Genomic DNA, 21,662 nt, shown 5'->3' with positions numbered 1-21,662 from the left:
ACTTAAAACTCATACATATTAAATAAGAATAGATGAGTATAAAAGATCGGAGATTTTGGAAATGAAAAAGTTTACCTGTTGCAACAAAAATTTTAACTTGATATAAGGCCTGATAGCAAAAAGGATGTAGATAAAAGCTAAGAAAATCTTCCTGAACAACATAAAAAGATGTAAAAATATGTAAAATATAAAATACAAGCCAAGAGACATGGAGGATATATTGAGACATTCCAATATACATCCAAGAATATAACCAAAATAAGAGAATAAAATGAATAAAAGAGAAAATAATAAATGGATCTTTATTTTTAAATATTTACTAAGAAACATGAGATCATTTTGTCAGAGCACAATGTTTTTATAATTTATATCCAACAGAATAATTTTGGCCACAAATTTCTCAGCAAGCACTAAGGCAAAATAAAAAAGATGTTTATTCATATAAGAACTCAGAAAGTTAACCTGTTATATACATTAGTGTATAGTATAGTATAGTAATGTGTATACTATACTATACTATACTGTACTATACCATACTATACATGGGTAAACTAGACTATTAGGATAGTAGGGCAACAGAGAATGTACTTCAGGAAAAAAAAAACAACAGGATAAAAAGTGGGTTTCAAGGAGCACTAATGAGCATACATATCAAGTAAACATAATGTTAAATATAAATAAATATTGGTAATATTAAATAATTACTTTAATTACAGTGTGGAATTACTATTCCAGATTATAGCAACATGAGTATTGGTCAGGGAGTCTATGGGGGGTAAAAACCAAGCAAAATAAGTGTTTCAAGATCCTTGTCTTCAGTGGAGTGTGTGGGAGGGTGTAAAGTATTTTGACAGGCAAAGGGACAGGCAAAGATTTCTTAGGACACTAAAAATATAGATGAAAGAAATATGATAAATTGACTTTATCAATACTAATAACAGTTGCTCTTTAAAAGACAGTGTTGTGAAAAATGAAAAGACAGGTTAATAGGAAATATCAGCAATAGAAGTGACAGGCAAAGAACTATCTAGAATATGTAAATAACTCATAACCAAACAATATGAATACAAACTAGCCAATTGAAAGATGAGTAAAAGGGTTTAATAGACACTTCACTAAAGAAAAACTTAACTGGATCAAAATCAAGTTAAAAAATTCTCAACATTAATATTCATCAGAGAAATGCAAATTGAAAACATGATGAGATACTACTATGCATCCACTATCATGGGGATAAAATTGAAAAGACCGACAAAACCAAGTGTTAGCAAAGATACAAAATTAATGCATTGTTGGTTGGAGTGCAAAATGGTACAGATAACTTGGAAAACACTTGGCTAAAAGTAAAAATAACAACTATGCCAATTGTTGAGAGGAACTAGAACAGGCAGAAATTTCATAACTTTTGATGGGAATGTCAATGGTATAACTATTTTGAAAAACTGTTTAGCCGGCTTTTTAAAAATAGATTTAAATATACACAAATCCAGTCCATTAATTGCATTACTAAGTGTTTCTCCAATACAATAAGAAAATTACTACAGACCCAGCAGATATTCAAATAATAAAGGAATACTATGAACAACTCTATGCACATAAACTTAAAACTTAGATAAAGCAATTCCTTGAAAAGCACAAACTACCAAATCACCTAAGATGAAATTGATATCCTGAAAAGTCCTATACCATCAAAGAAATTGAAATGAATTTGTAGTTAAAAAACATTCCAATAATGAAATCTCCAGACCTGAAGATTTCACTGGTGAATTCTAACAAATATTTAAAGACCAAATAAAACTGATTTTTTACAATATCTTCCATAAAATAAAAGAGGAGGGAAAATTCTTATCTAATTTTATGAGAGCAGAATTATCTTGAATCAAAATTCAGATAAGGAAAGTACAAATAAAGAAAAATGATATCATTAACTCTCATGAAAATACACATAAAAAATCTTCAAGTATTACCAAATCAAATCCAACAATTAAAAAAGCAATGCATCATGACTTAGTGGAGCTTATCTCAGGAATTGTAATATTCAATATTCAAAAATTAATCAATTTAATCCATTATAATCTACATGATCATATCAACTGATGCAGAAAAAACATTTCAGAAAATTCAATACCTTACCAATTCATGATAAAACCCTTAGCAAACAAGAACTAGAAGGGAACTTCTTCAATATAATAAAGGAATCTAAAAAAAGAAATCTTACATCTAATGTCATATTTAGTGGGGAAAGACTGAATGCTTTCCCCCTAAGACGGGGGACAGGGCAAGGGCATCCACTCTCACTACTCTTATCCAATATCTTACTGGAAGATCTAGTCAACTCAATACAGGAAAAAGAGAAAATAAAATACATACAGATTGGAAGAGAAAAAATAAAACTCTCCTATTCGTATGGATATGATTGACTACATAGAAAGTCTCAAGGAATCTATGAAAAAGAATTATAGAACTAATAAAATTTGGAAACAAATTTTAAAAAATAACATTTATGATAGCTCTAAAATCATGAAACTCATAGCTACAAATCTTTAACAAACCATTTATAAGATCTATATGCTTAAAACTACAAAATGCTCAGAAAATATATCAATGAAGATCTAAAGAAATGAAGGGATATGCTGTGTCCATGAATTTGAAAACTAAACTAAATAAAATGGTCAATTATCTGAATATTCACATAAAATTTTAACGCAATTCTTATCAAAATCCCAGCAAGATATTCCGTACATATAGACAAGTTTACTCTAAAATTTATATGGCAAAATAAAGGAATTAGAATAGCTAGAAGAATTTTGAAACAGAAGAATTAAGAGGAATCAATCTTAAATCTACATGATTTCAAAACCTATTGTTAGATAGCTACAGCAAATAATACTGTGTGATGTTGGCAGAGGGACAAGCATATAAATCAGTGGGGTGGAATAGAGAGCCCAGAAATCACCCCACAGAAAATGGACAAATGACATTTGATAAAGAGCAAAACCAATTCAATGGAGGAGAGACAGTCTTTTCAACCCTTAGTTTAGAGAAATTCAATATCCATAGGCAAAAAAAAAGAATTCACCTCGAACTAAACCTCACATCTTAAACAAAAAATTTACTCAAAATGAAAATCACAGATTTAAATGTAAATATAATCTTTTAGAAGGTATTATAATATTTTTGAGACCTAGGGCTTGCTAAAGAGTTCTTAGACACCAAAAGAATGGTTTATAAAAGAAAAAAATCAATGAATTGGGCTTTATTAAAATCAAAGACTTTTGTTCTTTGAAAGACCCTGTTGAAAGGATGAAAGAGCTACAGACTGGGAGAAAACATTTGGAAACCACATATATATGACAATGGACTTGTATCCAGAATATGTAATAATACTCAAAAATCAACAGTAAGAAAATAACCAACTTTAAAAATGGACAAATGACTTAGACACTTCACCAAAAATGATATACAAATGGCAAGAAAGCACATGAAAAATTTTACATCATATGCCATTTAAAAATGCTAATTAAAACCATGATGAGTTAGTACTACACACCTAGTATAATGGCTAAAATATATTTCCAGAAAATATTGAAAAAAGCAAATGCTAGCAGGAACTCTCATTCTTTGCTGGTGGAATTGCCAAATGGTACTTGGAAAACAGTTTGGCAGGTTCTTACAGAATTAAATCTACTCTTACTTTATGACTCAACAATCTTACTCTTGGGTATATGGCGAATACCCTAGAGAAAGGAAAAATTATATTCTCACCAAAACGTATACACAAGTATTTATAGCAGCATTATTAATAACCTCCAAAGCTATAAACAACCTAAATGTGTTTCAGTAGGTGACTGGGTCAACAAACTATGCTGCATCCATGTAATGTAATACTATATTATTCAGCAATAAAAGGGATGAATTAGCCAGGTTATCAAGGTTAATATCAAAAGTGCTAAGCCATGTTAATAGTATATGGCATGATGTGATGTCATGAAAATGGTGTTGTACCTTTGTGGTCTTCTCTCAAAAACCCATTACCTTAGTCTAATCATGAGAAAAACATCAGACAAATCCCAATTAAGAGACATTCTACAAAATAACTGACCAGTACTTCTCAAAACTGTAAAGATCATCAATGTAAAGTAGTAACACGAGTGAGATCTTGGCACAGAAAAACATTAGGTAAAATGAAGGAAATATAAATAATGTATACATTTTAGTTAATAATCATATATCAATATTGGTTCCTTAATTATGGCAAGTGCGTCATACAAGATATAAGACAAAGTAGGTATGGAGTTTATGAGAATTCTGTGTATCATCTTTATATTTTTCCTTTAAATCAAAAAGTTCACATTCGATTGAAAAATTTGTTAAAATGTTTTTTAAGTGCATGGAAATAAACCTTATTATTAAGGTCAAAAGTGAAAGAAAATATAGAAAAACAAAACAAGAAGCTAACTATTGATATGTAAACTTGGACGAATCTCAAAGATGTTACTCTGAATAAGAGAAGCCAGTCTCAAAAAGTTACGTACAGTATGGTGCCACTATGTTCTCAAAAATACATTAGTGATGTAGACTAGCTCAATGATGGCCAGGGGTTAAGAGCTGGTGGAGGATTTGACTACAAAGCGATAGCAGCAGGAAATTTTGTGATGCCAGGGAACTGTTTTATATCCCCAATCTGGTTATGGTTACACAAATCTATACACGCGCTGAAATTCAAATAACTGTACATAAAAAGAACATTTTATGTTGATTTTAAAAATAAAATAAATAAAAAAATAAAGACATAAGTTACAGAAATATATGTATAGTATGTTGCCTTTGAGGGGGAAAGAGAAGGAAAAAAAGGATATACAGTTTTATAGGTTTCTGTGTGCATAACACTTATCTGGAAAAATAGAGCCCACTAACCATGGTTACTTGTTGGGGTGAGCTGTAGGGAGACTTATCATCTATGTCTAAAGTTTATACTAACCAGTGATGTTAGATTTAACCTTAGGTATTTTACAGTCTTTGTTACTCTTCTAATATTATCTTTATATTACAGTTATATTTTCTAATAATGTTTTACTGGCATAAACATGTAGTCATGATTTGGAATAACTTTTTGTATCTATTAATATTTCTATATATTTGCCTGGATTTTATAGGTAGGCAACTCCTTGTCTGAAAACATTACCTTTTTTTCTTCTTCAATTTCCAAATATTTTTCCTTTTATTTGTTTCACTGTTTAGAATACCTAATGCAATGTTGAATAGAACTATGATAGAAGACACACTTATTTCCTACATGGATTTCAAGGGAGCTATTTATTTGCTTTGAAGAATAATATTTTGTAAATTTATAGTATTAATAAATAACCTCTATCAACAAAAATGTATTTTTCTATTTCTAGAGTTTTAAAATGTTGTAAATTTTATCTAATGGCTTTTCCTTTATTTTCAGTGTTATAAAATGTAAATATTATCTAATAGTTTTTCCTTCATTTTTTGAAATTGTAGTTTTTCCTTCTACCTTATCTTTTAATGTGATGGCTAAATGGATGTATGTTTACATTAAATCAACCTTGAACGTTCTGGTTTGGTGATTTTTTTTTAAATATATTTTTACTTATGTTCATAAATGAGGTTGGTTTTAATTACCTTTTCTCATATACTTTTGCACTGTTTGCTATAAAAATCTATACCACCTTTAGAAAATGATTTGGTAAGCACTGAAGTTTTTTCTTCTCTACATGAATTTTTATAATATTGGCTTTCATGGTGCTTAAATGTAAAATACAACATACCTATAAAATCATCTACAGAAGTGTCTACTTTCTGAGGAAAGGGCAAGCTGTAGGTTTGTAGATATTCATATGCAAAAGCACTATTTTATCTTGAGTAGTTTTGGTAAGTTATCATTTTAAGGAACTCCCTATCTTTGTTTTTACTTTTTTTCTTATATAAATATGCAAAATTTTGGATTTTTCTGTCACTTAAGCAACTTTCCATAGTTACCATTTAACATTTTCAATATTGTATAATCCTGAGTGTTTTCTAATTTTCATTATAAATTCTCACGTGACCACAGGTCATTTAGAAATATGTTATTTAAAAGGTTATGGGGGTTGACTGTTATTTATCTTTATCTTAGTTCCTTCAAGGTTAGAGAACCTGTTCTATGCAACGATTACTCCCCTGGACCTTTCTGTTGTTGTAAAGATTTCTTTTGTGGCCTAGTATGTGTTCAATTTTCATAAGTGTGTAATGTGTGCTTAAAAAAAATTCAAGTTCTCTACATGACAGGTATAGATATTATATATGTCCATACGAACATATATTTGTTCACTGAGTTGTTCAAGTAATATATATTCTAACTAATATTTTCCACTTAATCTATCAATTACTGAAATAAGTATATTAAAATCTATAAAGATAGACTTATTTATTTCTCCCGATAATTATGCCAATTAGTGTTTGTATATATTTGGAACTATGTTAAATGAAACAAAAAATCATAAGAGTTATATTTTTCTGGTATGTTCTTTCTATTTTATCTTTAAAGATCCATTTTAGATCTATATATTAGTTTTATAAGTATATTTTAATATTATTGGAAGTATACCAGTTTCATTTAGATTAAGGTAGGTTATTATTTTTAAAACTATGTATTTAAAAACTTTAAAATACAAAGTTCAGTCCATTTATACTTGTTATGTTTACAGACTTTATTTCCACCATATTATTTTTGTTTTCTATTTACCATCATTTGCTTTCCTTTTCCCCTTTTTTCCTGACTTTTATTTTCATGGATCGATCAAGTTTTCTCTATTCCATATTTTGTTTTACTACTATGGAAATTAATCATTTTGTTTCTCTCCTTTTGATATTTATCATCAAATTCTTAATATATATGTAGCAAAATCTGATGATACTAATAATAATGATTATTTCTCCCATTCTCACAAAAAACACAATTTTTGAATCCCCAAGTTCAAAAGATGCTTATATTTTACATGATATTCAGTATTCATTAGCCAATAAAAAGTCATCATTGTTACAACAAAAATTCTTTTGTATTGTCAGAGATTATTCAGATTTGCCCACATATTTATCAATTTTTATTGCTCATCTTTACTTTATTTATCTCACTCCTTTCTTCTCTTAATTTCTTCTTTCTGATTTACATCATTCCCTTTTGGGAAAGGTGGGAGAGTGTTATTCTCCCTCTATCTCATTTTCTGAAAATGTCTCTTTTCCTCTCTCCAAATAATAAACTAGCAGTATATAGAATTGAGGCTTGACAAATATTTTTTCTCCACATTTTAAAGATATTTTCCCCCATCAGTTTTATGTTGCTCTGGAAAAGTTACATATAACCCTAAGTGTCATTCTTTTACATGTAATCCTATTAATAATCTCTGGTTATGTTTAAGACTGTCTCTCCTCCTTTCAGTGAACTTCCCTACAATATTTTTAATTATCTTATTTAGGATTTTGTATATCCCACTTCTGAGAATTCATGGATTAATAATGCTGGGAAATTTGCTTTTGGAACACTGTGTAGATATATAGAGGCTATTCATTACACTTAACCTTTTCCATTACCTCTCCTTCATGTTTTGTATTTCATTTCATTTACTCTCAAAGCTACATATAAAATAATTTATAAAATTTTTATCTTTCATTTTACTAATTCTCTGTTCAACTATGTCTAATCTGATGACTAACTTTTCCACTAAGTTTTTATTATTATTTTTTTCATATCTTGGCTTTATTTTATATTGTCATGCTCTATTTCTCTGTTTTCTATCCTGCTGTTTTTCACCTTAATCAGTTTAAACATATGAATGATATTTTCTGAAGTCTAATCCTGCTATTATTTTTATTTGTACAGACTCCTAATCATAGTGTCTTTTCTATACCCTCATGTGTCTTGTAATTTTTAATGGTGAGCTAGACTCTTTTAAATTATTTGCCATCTTGCATGGAACATATTTGCTTCTCAAAATATTAGTAGTGAAGAACCATTTTTTCTTTCAAATCCATCACAGATTTATACTTTTCTAAATAAATTAAAATGAATTGCTAGAAAAAATGAAATAAATGGAGACATAAAAGTACTAGGTCTAAAAAATATTAGACCAAATTTTTATTACTTACTCCATTAAATTGCTATAACCATTTCTAACACTTTCAATTTCTGTACTTACCTTGTCACCACTGATGAGTAGAAAATAGTTCATCAATCAACACCAATCCACAGATCACACTCTAAGTAACATTGCTCTAAAATATTTTTGTATTTGTTCTGTCTTGTACAGCATAATTGTCTCTGGTGTGAGAGAAAATTTTACCTCTCACTGTTGATTAAAAGACTGTCAGATTATGTGGATAAGTAAATTTGAATTTCAAATTTACTTGCAGTATAGGCCAATGTTTACAAATTCTCAGGAGATGTTTGCTTGTTTGTTTGTTTCTCAACAATAGACCAGGTAGGGAAAGATAAGCTTCTTTTGCCATCTCTCATGTTGAAGGATGGTTATTTTTCTCAATCATCCCTTTCTTCAGGGTACAGTCTTTTGAAGTTTACTGTTTTTTGTGGAGCTCCCAAAGATAACAGTCCACCTTGTGTGGGCACAGACTCACAATCCTGGTCATACAACTACAGAATTAAGTGAAAAGTTTATTTCTTTAATATTGTTATCGTTTCTCACCTCTGCAATGAAAAGCAAGTTAGACATACTTTACCTTGCAGTTCTAAATACCTTATGCAATAAGTTCTTTATATTATTTAGTCAAAAATAATCTAGAGGCTGACACATTCCTAGGAACCTAATCATGGATTTGAAGAGCTTTCTTGGCTTGTTTGAGATTTACTCTTCAATGCTTATATTTTCTTTACAGTTTTTCTCTACTCAGAAAACTGGGTGATCTCTTGTTTACAATCACCCAATTCATAACTGACACAAATATATAATTTTGGAAAATTACCAGATATAAACATAAAGAAAACAATAATAAAGGACAGAAAATAACTAGCTAAAAACTTATGCGTTCTTCTAACTCCAAGAAAGGTTGGAAATATAGCCTACTATGTGCTATGTACAGGAGACATCTAAAACAAAACCATAGCATGGTATGAAGTACAGAGGGAGAAAAATATATTATTTAAATTCTAAAAAAAGCAAGGGTTACAATATTAATAACCAATCAAATCTACTAAATGAAACAGAGAGAAAGACTACAATTCATTAAATTCAATTCTAGATATTGTACTAGGCATTTGGGTCACAAAAGTTATAATACATGGAGGATACGTATTAGCAGAAAAAATAAACTATAATAAATAAATAATAAATAAAATATTTTTGGAAGTGGTACGTTCTAAAAAACAGATAATAGATACCTATATTAAGGTTGAGGGCTCACAATGTGGAGGTACATTACATAATATGGTCAAGGAAGATTCTTCTCAAGTTATTTTTGAACTGTTATATAAGAACAGATAGGAGCCAGCATAGGAATATACAGAGCAATACACCTCTTTCCCAGTTGCACACTGGAATTACTACAGGAGCTCTTATTCTGTAAGACACTTGAGATACACTCTACTTGAAGATCTAAGTGAATTATAGGAATTTTTAGTAAAATATACATAAACATTTAATAAACCAATAAACAAAGATATGAAAAATTATCAAAGGGCTCCGTATAAAAAATAAACAAGTTCTGGATTGTTTTGTTTGTAAAGTTTTTCAAATAAACAAGTTCAAATACTATTTAAACTTATCTAAAGCATTACTTTCAGAGCAAAGTTTCTAAATATTTCTTAATCTGTCACAACACTGCTAGCAAAACTTGACAAAGATAAAAAAGCCAGACAGCCAAAATAACCTTAGACATATCTCACTTATTAAAATGATACCAAATTCCAAAAGAAAATATTATCAAACTAAATTAAACTGTGTGTATAAAATGACATTCTGTGTACAGGTGGGTTTCATCCCAGACATGCAAAGGTCATTTCTTTTCAGAAAGCATACTAAAATAATACATTAATTAAGACACAAGCAAAGATATTTAGAAAGATTGAGATGATGTCAACATAAAACAAATCAATATTTAGTCACTTGCTCCTCACTCACACTACACGAGTTCTATGGGTTGCTGTATGACTGAACTCTAAAGAGCTCTGCTAGGCTATGTTGAGCTGGGCTGGGCTGACTGTGTTCTCTAACTGGACCCAGTCTGAAGGATTAACCCATCTGGAGTATTCCATTCTAATGGCATAGGACACAGAGGTAGGGTTGGGTGTAAAAAACACAAACCCAATTTAAAGCTTCTGCATCCATATATCATTGGTCAAAAGCAAATCACATAGTCCAGCCCAAAGTCAATAGAATGAGAAATGATGCAAAGTGTGAGGAGAAAAAGTCACTGGGAACAAACCATACAATCTACCACCCAAAATAACATACATAAATTAACATATAAAAAATGTTAATAGCCTAGAAATAGATGCGTTATTTTTGATATAATAATATAGAGATAGAGCTAGAAAAACCCCAAAGCCAACATATATCTGCAGTTTAGCACTAAATACATTTTTATTTAAGTGTTAGAAACAGAACAGATGCTTACTTTATCAGTATTATTGAACAATATTCTGGAAAATCTAGCCAGTGCAATTAAAGAAGAGAAAGAAATAAGTAACATACAAATTTGCAAAGAGAATAAAAATTTAACACTTTTTGCAGATGGTATGACTATATAAGCAAGAAAACTCAAGAGAATAAACTATAGTCAACAAGCAGTAAAATAATTCAGTCAAGTGGATGTTTTGCCAATTAATATAGAAAGTAGCTGTTCTATATACAAACAATGTCAAGTTAAAATATAGGCAAAGGAAAAATCTATTGTTTTATATTAACATCAATAGTAATAATAACAATGATAATAATAATTGAGTATACCTAACCAGATATGTAGTGAATCTATATAAAAAACATTATAAATCTATGATCTATTGTATGCCAGACATCATACAAATTATAGATCACAATAGTCTTGAATGAATAGTAAGAAAGACAATGTTCTTTGTTAAGAAGTATATTGTCCCTAAATTAAATTCATAAATTCTACTCAATACCAATTAAAATTCCATCAGCCTTTTTACTTGGGGGGCATTTGACAAAATGACACTAGGGTTCATCTGGGGGAATAAATGTGTGACAATATCCAAGAAATTTCAGAATAAGATCAGTAATGAGAACCTTATCAGATATTAAAAAGGCCACTAATGAGGGACTGTTTAGATAAATTTTTGGTCTTTTATATAATAATTAATATGAAGCTATTAAAATAGATATGAATGTGTCATATGCAGAGTTCCATGATACATTATTTTAAATATATAAACATTTAAATTTAAGAACACACACACATCAGAGGATTATAACCAAATACAAACAACTATTAAGTGGTTACATATCCAGAGAGGCACTAATGGTTTTCTCCTAGGGGAAAAAATTTGCCTTTTTCATTGTCTGATTGCCTTTTTGCCATATGTGTGCATTATTTTAGGTTTTGTTCTTAATTTAATTGTCAAAAAAATTCCGAATGCTTATGGGCTTATGATGCGTCCAGGAATCTCAATGAAATTTATATCCATAGCAAACATTATAGTAAAACTTATTACAGAACAAAATGCATTCAGATCATCTATGAAACTTTAATAATTTATTTCCTTAATGTGTTGTACTGTACTAACAATTTTAAGGTACACATTTGCCCCGCCGAATAGATTTCACATAGATTTCTCTGATTATAATTATAATATTAACCACTAAAATAAGAAGGGCTCCCATTTCACAATAGCTGAAAATTATTTGAACTTTCCATTAATTTTGATGAGTTTCTACTCTTTTTACCTTGCCATGTGGATGTATTACTTTTCAAAGGAGACAGTCAAAAATATCTGTAATATTTTAATTTAGTAAAGAGCTCAATAACATCATTCCTTTGAGACACTATAAGATTACAAAACTCTGAGTGAAAAGTGTCATAATTGGGTATACAATAAATCTCCCCTCTTTGCTAAGGGGCCTGATAACTGCAGATTCTACCATTAAAAAAAAAAAAAATCCAAGTATTATTTAAACCTCATTCTTCACTGGTGTTTCAAGACTCTTAACTAAAAGGATCCAAGCCATTGTGACTTTCAAATACAAGTTTTTCAAGTATCTGAAATGGATGAATGCCTGAAATAACTCCCCAAAAGAGATGGAAAAAGTTAGCAAAGACTTAATGCAAAGGAGATATACCACATTACATTAGTTGTAGCTGCATCACTAAAACAACTTTGCCCAGGAATCTGGCCCTATGGAAACATATTTGATGTTGAAACAAGGTCTCTTTGCTAGTTATTTTATTGCATGTCCATCTGCTATGTTGAGATTTTGCCAGCTCACAAACTGGTCTGCTATTTTCAGTAAGCATGTGCCAAAGCAGCACATGGTTTAGACTGGCAGATTACATAAGGCTGTGAGTATCCACTATAATAAAAATGTGGTCTTTTGCCCAGTGTGTTTGATCCTCAAATTGCTCACTGTACATTCATTAACTCTCAAAAATTCCCTTGAAAGAGGTGTCATATCATTAGTTTACTTTATAGTTAGGGAACCTTGACAGGAGATGAAGTGACTTAACCAGATCCACAGGTGAATACTCAGTAGAATGTCTGGGTTTGTTTACCTGGAACTACATCTTCTCACCTGTTTTTGATACTTACATGGAGGGGAAAAAAAGTCATGTAATTCACTATGGTATAGACTGTGCTCAGCATGGTATGACACTCTTGAAAAAAGACAAAAACACATATTGCTACAATAAATTCTGATGTATTTATATGTCTAGAAACCCTTACTTTCAAACAAATAATTGACCTAGTATTATATTTTCCTCTTACAAGTGTACTGTGGTGCTTACTTAGGCTTTATTGGACTGGTAGTCTATGTGCCAGAAAGGCCATTTAAGAAGCTTTAGAAATATTACCTAGTCCAGGACTTCCCTGGTGGCACAGTAGTTAAGAATCCGGCTGCCAATGCAGGGGACACGGGGTCGAGCCCTGGTCCGGGAAGATCCCACATGCCGCGGAGTAACTAAGCCTGTGCGCGACAACTACTGAGCCTGCACTCTAGAGCCTGCAAGCCACAACTACTGAGCCTGCGTGCTACAACTATTAAAGCCCGCGTGCCTAGAGCCCGTGCTCCACAACGAGAGAAGCCACCACAATAAGAAGCCCGCGCACCACAACGAAGAGTAGCTCCCTGGTCTCCTCAACTAGAGAAAAGCTCGGGCACAGCAACGAAGACCCCAAAATAAATAAATAATAAATAAATAAATAAACCCATTCTTCTTCATTTAAAAAAAAAATATTACCTAGTCCAATAGAATTCTTCAGAAACCTTTGAACATATCAATAACTTCTTTGGAAAGATGTCAAATAATGTTTCAAATTTTGTCAGCTTTTACAATCTTTTTAAAGATTAAAATTATACAAGAAAATAAATATTTATGAAAATGCATAAACTTACTATTTCTAAATATAAAAATATGGTATTATAACAAAATTTCAGTATCACCATAGTTAAATATAGGAGTTTTGATATTTTGTGGTCCTTTAGATTAATTGAAGCTTATCTTCTTGATCAAAACAAATTTCTAGGTTTGTTAAAAAAAATCAAATTAAAAATTTTTCTGGAATATTTTATTAAGGACTTTGATGAGCACTCAGTGTACCAATCACATCTGTGAAGGACATAAGTCTGAACAAGATATAGAAAATATTCACTTGTTATCAATAACTAAAAAACTTTACAGGCAAAACATAGACAAACCAATATAGTTATAATGGGGAACTGATTAATTTAATGTCACCTTGCTCCAGAGTCTAAAAAAATCCAAGTTTACAAAGACAGAATAAAGAAGGCTTGCCTCGGAAAAACCTGTATAAAAATCACAGTGAAGTTTTAGTTTAGCTTCATAATCAGTGTGAGGTGACCAGGATCATACTCACCTTGGGGCACCACATTTTGAGGGGAATGTTAATAAACAAGAATAGAGAACACAAAGCATGATGGTGAAAGACCCAATGCTTAGTTTAAGTAGTGAGGTTATTTAACTTAGAGAATTTAGGCAAGACAAAAATATTTAAAATTTTTTGAAAGTCTGCATGTGAACATTTATTTAGCCATGATTTGTATGATTCCAGAGGCAAGAATAAAATCCAACAATTGAATATTACTGAGGGACAGATTTCAATTCAAGTTAAGGAAGAACTTTCTTTAAATAGAACTACCTAAAAACTGAATGGGTTTTCTAAGAGAAAAATGGTTGAATGTCTTTTTGCAGAGGCTAGAAGACTATTTGTAAGTAGCATACAAAAGGGGATTCAATTATCTATCAGGAGAGGGGAAGTAAGGGATTTGGAGCATATTACCATCCATTTAAAATTCATACATGATTTAAATGAAAATTTTCTAGAAGCTAAGGCCAATTGGCTGTGCTGAGCTGATATGTAATATATATTATATATACATATATGATATATATATTACACTTATTAACGTTTGGATAAAACCATGTCTGGTGAATTTGAATTGCAAGGTTTTTATGGTGTAAGAAGTTAAGTCTTGGTAAATATATATTAGTTCTTTTAAATGAAACAAAATTTGTATTCTCTTCTTTTGAATCTCAAGCACTTTGTCTTTGATATCATTTGACTTCCAGCTTAACTGTTATAATGATTCTAACCATTGACCAGAGATAAAAGTGACAGCTAGGACTGCGTGTACAAGGACAAAAAGGCGAGACAGAGGTTGGTTCCTTGAAGATGACAAGGGGAAGGCTGGATTTGCTGTAGGAGGCAAGAGGCCACGAGTAAACAGATTCAGAAGGGAATGGTTTGGTCTGAACAACAAGAAACGGGGAAATGTTAAGCTCTCAAAAGCTTTCCAAAATAAAAAGGACATGGAGAATACAAGATTTGATATGTCCTAACCCTGCTATCTAACTGAGAAACACACAAAAGAAACGGGCCAGATAACACTGGCATTTATCAGGAATGGAGCAGATACACCCTTTAACCTGATGACTCCATGGGCAGACTACAAGGAAGGGGCTTACTTGTTCTGGGAGGCGAGTTCAACATCGATGCAGAGGGATAAGACCTGAACAAAGAAACGCAGAAGTAAGTCTAAGGACCTCAGGTGGAATCCTAATGGGATTGGGCAGCAATTCCCATTTCCTAGAGCAAAAATGACTTTTTCAGTAAGCCTTAGCAAGAGACTGCATTTTCCACGTCCCTGGGCTACCTCGTGGTGAGTCATGACGCAGCTGGATATAGAACACGCCGGGGATTTGCGGATTTCTAGTAGGGGCTACAAGTCATGCCTTTTTCTGTAGGGACAGATATTATTTTGAAACCAAAAAAGAGAGAGATTCTATTATATATGCATTTTTGCACACCAACCGGGTAAGCGATTTTGAAGGGCTTCAACTCTTCTACTTTTTTCCCACATATGTAATAGAATGATATTCACTTGAAGGAGTTCTTTGTTTACAATGTTAATATTATTGAGATCTCTCTCTCTTTATATATGTATAAATATATATAACACATATATATATATATATATATATATATACACACAACACTAATAAGTGAGTTTTATCAGACAAGTGTGTATTCAGGAAATAAAGTGTGCTATTACTCATCACTATTATTCAAAATATTGCTAGTAAATAGTTGACTAAGTTAACAGCCTTGATTCTATTAAGGTAACATTTCATATTCTAAATGCTCTTTATTGAATGCGTAAAAAAGCTGAGGTTCATTTGCAGAAGCCAAAGGTGATTTCAACAAACCTCACCCCAGAGGGGCTAGCTCCATGAAAGAAAGTAGTTCTTCGACCATCCTCCAGTTACCAGTTCTCAGTGTTCACTGTTTATGAAACATTACTTTCAGGAAAGAGAGTGAGAGAGGAGAGAGAGAGAGAAAAAGAGAGAATTCCGGTTGTGTGTTCACCTTCTAGAGTAGGATACCCAGAGACAATTACATAAGAACACTGGGGAAAGGGTGGGCTATAAAAAAAGGGCATCAAGCTAATGATACAATGTAAGTAAGTGAATATAGACAATGTTCAAGTCCTAAAGTTATCCTGAAGAAGAGAGCAAGAGAAGATCTCCAGGTTGGAGAGTGATTTGTAGATTGATTCTGGGTCTCATAAAAATTGTTTGATTGAGGGGAAAGTTGAGTAACCCTAAAAACAAACCAAAAAACAAACAAAAAACAAACCACCTGAGATAACCCCACTACAAAGTAATGCTATTAAGGCCTTTTTAATCCCTTCACTCTTTACTTCTCCCTCTATAACCTCCATAAACCAACATAAGATAGTGACTGTATAGTAGTCTATGGCAAGTGGGTGACAGGTGCCTCGCTCTCAACATGGGATTGTGTAAATGGAAATGCCCTGATGGAAGGTGAGGGAGAATCCCATCAAACACCTGGGTGCATAGGTGGGCAGATAATTCCGCAGACTCACAATTTAGAGAATGTCAAATCAATTTTCCAAGCACTAGAAAATTCTGAAAATCCACCTGTTGGATGATGAACCACACCTTCTGCATGTTTTATGTGAACATACTGGAAAAAAATTCATATTTTTTTCTAACTATAGGCTCCGTGCTTTATTTTTCCTTTTAAAGATTAGCCTAGATTTAAATTTTAAAATACATAGTCTACAGCATAAGTATTAATTGATTAATAAGACATCCACAGAGATAGGAGAAACACGCATAAAATAAATTCTCATTGCTTCTTTATCATCATTTCCTTTATTTAATCACATTGTCTATGATTATACTTACAATCTTCAATTTTTAAAACATTCCTATGCCTTAATATCAAGTCAACTGAATCATCAGGCTTATCTTATTCTTAAAATACAACCATGTAGTCAAATCTAGTTTGAGATAAATTTTTTAGTGAGTCTGTAATAAAAATTTTGAATAAAGGATCATTTATAAATGTATGTGTTAAACATTCTTTGACATTCATTTCTATTCATCTTGACAGTAAAAAAGTTTCGAACATGAAAATGGACAGAAAAGTACAATGAGCAAGTCTAACTTAAATAATCACTTAAACTTAAGTCATGCAAGGAACGTTTATTATAACAAGTACTTGAAATTACATGGGGAAAAGCTATGACAATTGGCAGATTATGGTTCAAGTACCTGTAAATTTTTATGACACTGTAATGTTTTAAAAAACGTAAGAGTAGGGAAGCCGTGTGCAATTCCGTTTTGGATAAATTAATAAAATTCTGCATATTATTATCCACTTAACTGATATTTTGTGGTGTCTTCAGTTAAATTTAAACTACTACTAAGTCAATTCAGTAATATTTACTGAAATAACAAGAAAGAAGATAAAACCTTGAATAAATGTACCAAGAAAAAAACATTACAGTCTTGGCATGTTTATAGTTCAACAGGACATTAAGTTAGCAATTCAGCAAAAAATGAGCCTTCCAAAATATTTAAAGTACAGATTTATTCTTTCATACAATCAGCCTAGTGATTTCTTTAAAAATCTCATCCATATGTGGACAGTTATTTCTTGCTGAAGCCATTGATGGTTTACTACACTTTAACTAGGTAACTCAAGACCTATCTTTTTTAAGCCAGGACAACTATAGTTTTTCTCAAGATCAAGCATATGGTTTTGGCGGTTTTGCCATATGAAATAAAGCAAGGCTACTTTTCCAGAGTCTGCTATTTATCTCTTTAAAAAAAGCCCACTAAAGTTTGACTGACACTAATTTCCTGAACAAGATACCCTAGAAACTCCAGTTTATCTCATAACATCATAACAGACAGGGTTTGTGATGTCCCCTCTGCAAGATTCTTTATTCTGTCAGTTTATAGCATTTGAAATGACGGAAAGAGATGCGTTCCTTTCATATGCCATCCAGGAGAACAGAACCTGTCACCAACAGTGTAATGTGCTGTGTATTATCACTCTGAGTGATCCAGAGGCCCAGAGACTGTCATCTTTTTAGACTGTACAAGTCAACACAAATAAAACTGAGGAGGCAAATGATAATGTCTGAGATAGAGCCAGGCTCATTCGGGCCATTACTTTTTATTCAAACCTTAGAGATGACATGATGTGAAAAATGAGCCTGTGTCTAGTTCAGTGCCCATTAGTGTGTGAGCACATTATCTTCCACTTTTCACATTGAATCTCTCTGCACTCCCTCTGCCAGTTAGAGCTTGGCAGCCTGTCAGCTTAAGGGAGTTGGACTCCTCTTTTTTTTTTTTATTAATTTTAGGTTATTATAAATAAACAGTAATACTACCTCTCTGATGATAAGTTGCAACCATTTGAGCTAGTCATTCAAAAAATTATTCACAGTATTTCTTAGAGCTTATTCTTCTTAGAGATTATTCTTCTATACCTAAATAATTAGAGATGGCATCTGGCCTGTTATTTTGAACCAAAATACTCATTGAGGATAATTTTTTTAAAAAACTTAATAGAAATTCCATTTAAATAAATAAGCTGAGTATTTTAATCTGTATTGAAATAGCATTTTGAGATAGAATTGCCCTGTCATTTCCTATCTATGATAGAGACCATAGTTTTCTATACCTAAATACCTCAGATATTTCCTATCAAAAATGGAATAAATACCATACTTTTGTGCTGTGTAAAAGACTCAGGAATAATTTTTTTCTGTAGAAACTTAGTGCTGAAGAAAAGCCTGATGAATATTTTTACAATCCTGTCAGTTGCCAGAACTTCACATTGCGTTCCATAGACATAAAAGAAACATCTTTGTGCCTGGTGATGTGAAGAAATCAATTAATTTATCATATCACTCTTTACATGTCACATTATTTTGGCCAATGGTAGCAAATTGAACTATGAAAATGTACTTTTCAACAACTCTATTGCATTGAAAACCTGACAGCCTTCAAAGTGTAGATTTGCCATCTTCAAAAATAGCTGAAAGCACATAAGCACACACACACACACACACACTTTGAATATAAATCCATTCCCTGAAGGGTTTTTAACATTGTTCACTAGCATAATCAATAGTTTGTTAAAATTCCTAATTTTCTATTTGTAATCTTCAATTATCCCCAGTATCCTCAAAATACTCTTCAGTTAACCTTGTAGATAGAACTAGGCACATTTAAAAAGTTTTCTGAAAGATATAAACACTAAAGATGAGATTTCTATTGTTCAATTATTTAAATTACAATGTACTTCATTGAAATAGAATAAAAAGTTAGTATTGCATATGACTTGAAAGCTATGACTTGTGATTATTTTAATAGTTACTGAATATTTAGTTTTCCATCACATCATCACTTGCTATTGCCTTCATGTTGAATTATATTCCATCTTGTAGCCATAGAAATCTGAGAATTTTAGAAAAAGAAGCTGAATTTCTTGTTAGCAAAGTTTCACATGTTTCCTGTAACAGGAAGTAATGGCATGCTTTATGATGAGCTTTGTTTTATGTTAGAGTCGTCAGCCTTTCCCTTTTAGACTGAAGCATTGTTTGGATACCTTAATTTCTTACAACAGAAAATGGTTTACAATGTTTTCAGGTCTCTTCTAAAATGTCAATGATAAGCATTATTGTCTGTGCAGAAGTTAAATGTTACAGCATTGGAACAATGGTAGATGAAGAGTATTTATTTTAACTTTGTCTTCCATTTTCTTCTGCATGGATTATCATCGTTGGGTTATTTATGGAGAAAATGATGGAGTGAATGTACAAAATTGTGTGTACTGCCTGAGTGAGATATTAGAACAACCATGATGACTTTCTAAGGTGAATATTTTGTTCAGATATCACAACAATGTTGGTGGCATTAGTTGAGGTTTATTTTAAAATTTCAATTCAAGTAATAAATAGCTTTGCCTTCAAATGAATGACCACCTTTGAGGGAAACCAAAACCTTATGTTATGGAAAGGTGTGAGATAGTGATATATAGTGCATGATAAAATAAAATATTTTACCTCTTTTGTTTATTCAATATTTCAAAGAGTTTTATGTCAACTATGTAACTATTTCATTTTATTTTGTCTAAAAGCCAAACCATCCCACATGGACCAAAATTAAATTGGAGTATTTTATTAGGTTTTGAATTGTTCTCTAATGTCACATTTTTTTAAGAAACAGAGAGATCGAAATAGTAGCAGTTTCTTCAAATGTTAAAATTGTATTTCCTAAAAAGAAATAGCTTTTTAAAATTTGAGGATGCACTTAAACCCCAATTGAGCTATTAGAAGTGATTTTTTTTTCCCACTCTTTATGATGAATCCTAATGCTTTTTACTTTCTCACTGTGATGCTGTCCTTGGTACATATATTTTTTAGAGTAGCTACTAATACTAAATTAGAGCGATATATTGGTTACCAACGGAAAGATGGCATTGAGTTTATTCAATTCATTGGCAAGATCAATTTGTTACCAGAAGGCATCCAAATAACAAATAATCACTAGTAATTTAAATTTTACTCCCAATCTCTTTTTTATTCAGAAAGTGCTTAATATATGTAGATTATTGTCATATTTGGTTTTCATATAACACTCGTATTAAACACTGCATTTCTATACTTTCAACCTCTGTGAAAATGGTTTGTCTGCCTCTTAAAATATTTCTAATTTATATATATTTTTGTCTTGGTTTGGTCTTACATTTTTCTTTTTCTTTCATTCTTTCTATTTTTCTTATTCAGAAAAATGTCAAGTACTTAATCCATTTGTTATACTTACAATTTTGAAGGAAATATCCAACTGGTGACTTTCCAACCTTGAATAAGCCTAATTTTTTTTAAGTGGAGGTCCCATATTCTTCTAGGTTTTTATATTCTCTTTGTTCTTTATTTAGTTATTAGAAATTTTGCAAATTTAATTTTACCAAAGAACATACTTAAAACATTGATATTCTATAGAAGTAAAATCAATTGCAACAGACTTTATGTGTTTATACTTTTTATAAGATTTTGATATACTAAGAGGAAGAGATTAACTGTTCAAAATGCTGGAATTAAAGGAGAACAGGAATGGGAGAAGGGATCACCTGTTCTAAGGGCTAAATTGTAGCAGAAATTCTTCATATTAGGAGCACTTATGACAGTTAAAGAGGCCGTCCCTTGGGGATACGGTTTTTTAAAAATGTTACTAACTCTTACTCTAAGGTTTTTATTTCATTAACACTGGTTTCATAGATTCCTCATTTTCAAATAGGTCTTTAGCTTGAGTAACTTTATGCTACTAAAGTAAGTCATCTTGCCAAAGATTAACAGATATTAGAAGGGAAGGGCCAGTTTTGTTCATCTCAAGACTATTGTATTATTCAGGGCAGAGAATATCTGAATGAATCTTAAGTAGGTTTATGCAAATAGTCCAAAATCAACTGGAAATGTTTATAATAAATTAAACTTTTATTTTTCTACCAGTGTCCACGTGGGAAAGAGTGTTGAGTGGTATCTCCCTTTTCAAAGATGAAATGTAGGGGAAAAAAGATAAAATTAAATAACCAACAGATGCAGATTTTCAATGCAAGTGTTGTCTTA

Source organism: Eubalaena glacialis, chromosome 1 (assembly GCF_028564815.1).
Source record: "Eubalaena glacialis isolate mEubGla1 chromosome 1, mEubGla1.1.hap2.+ XY, whole genome shotgun sequence".
Classification (NCBI taxonomy): domain Eukaryota; kingdom Metazoa; phylum Chordata; class Mammalia; order Artiodactyla; family Balaenidae; genus Eubalaena; species Eubalaena glacialis.
Note: the sequence above shows the minus strand (reverse complement) of the source record.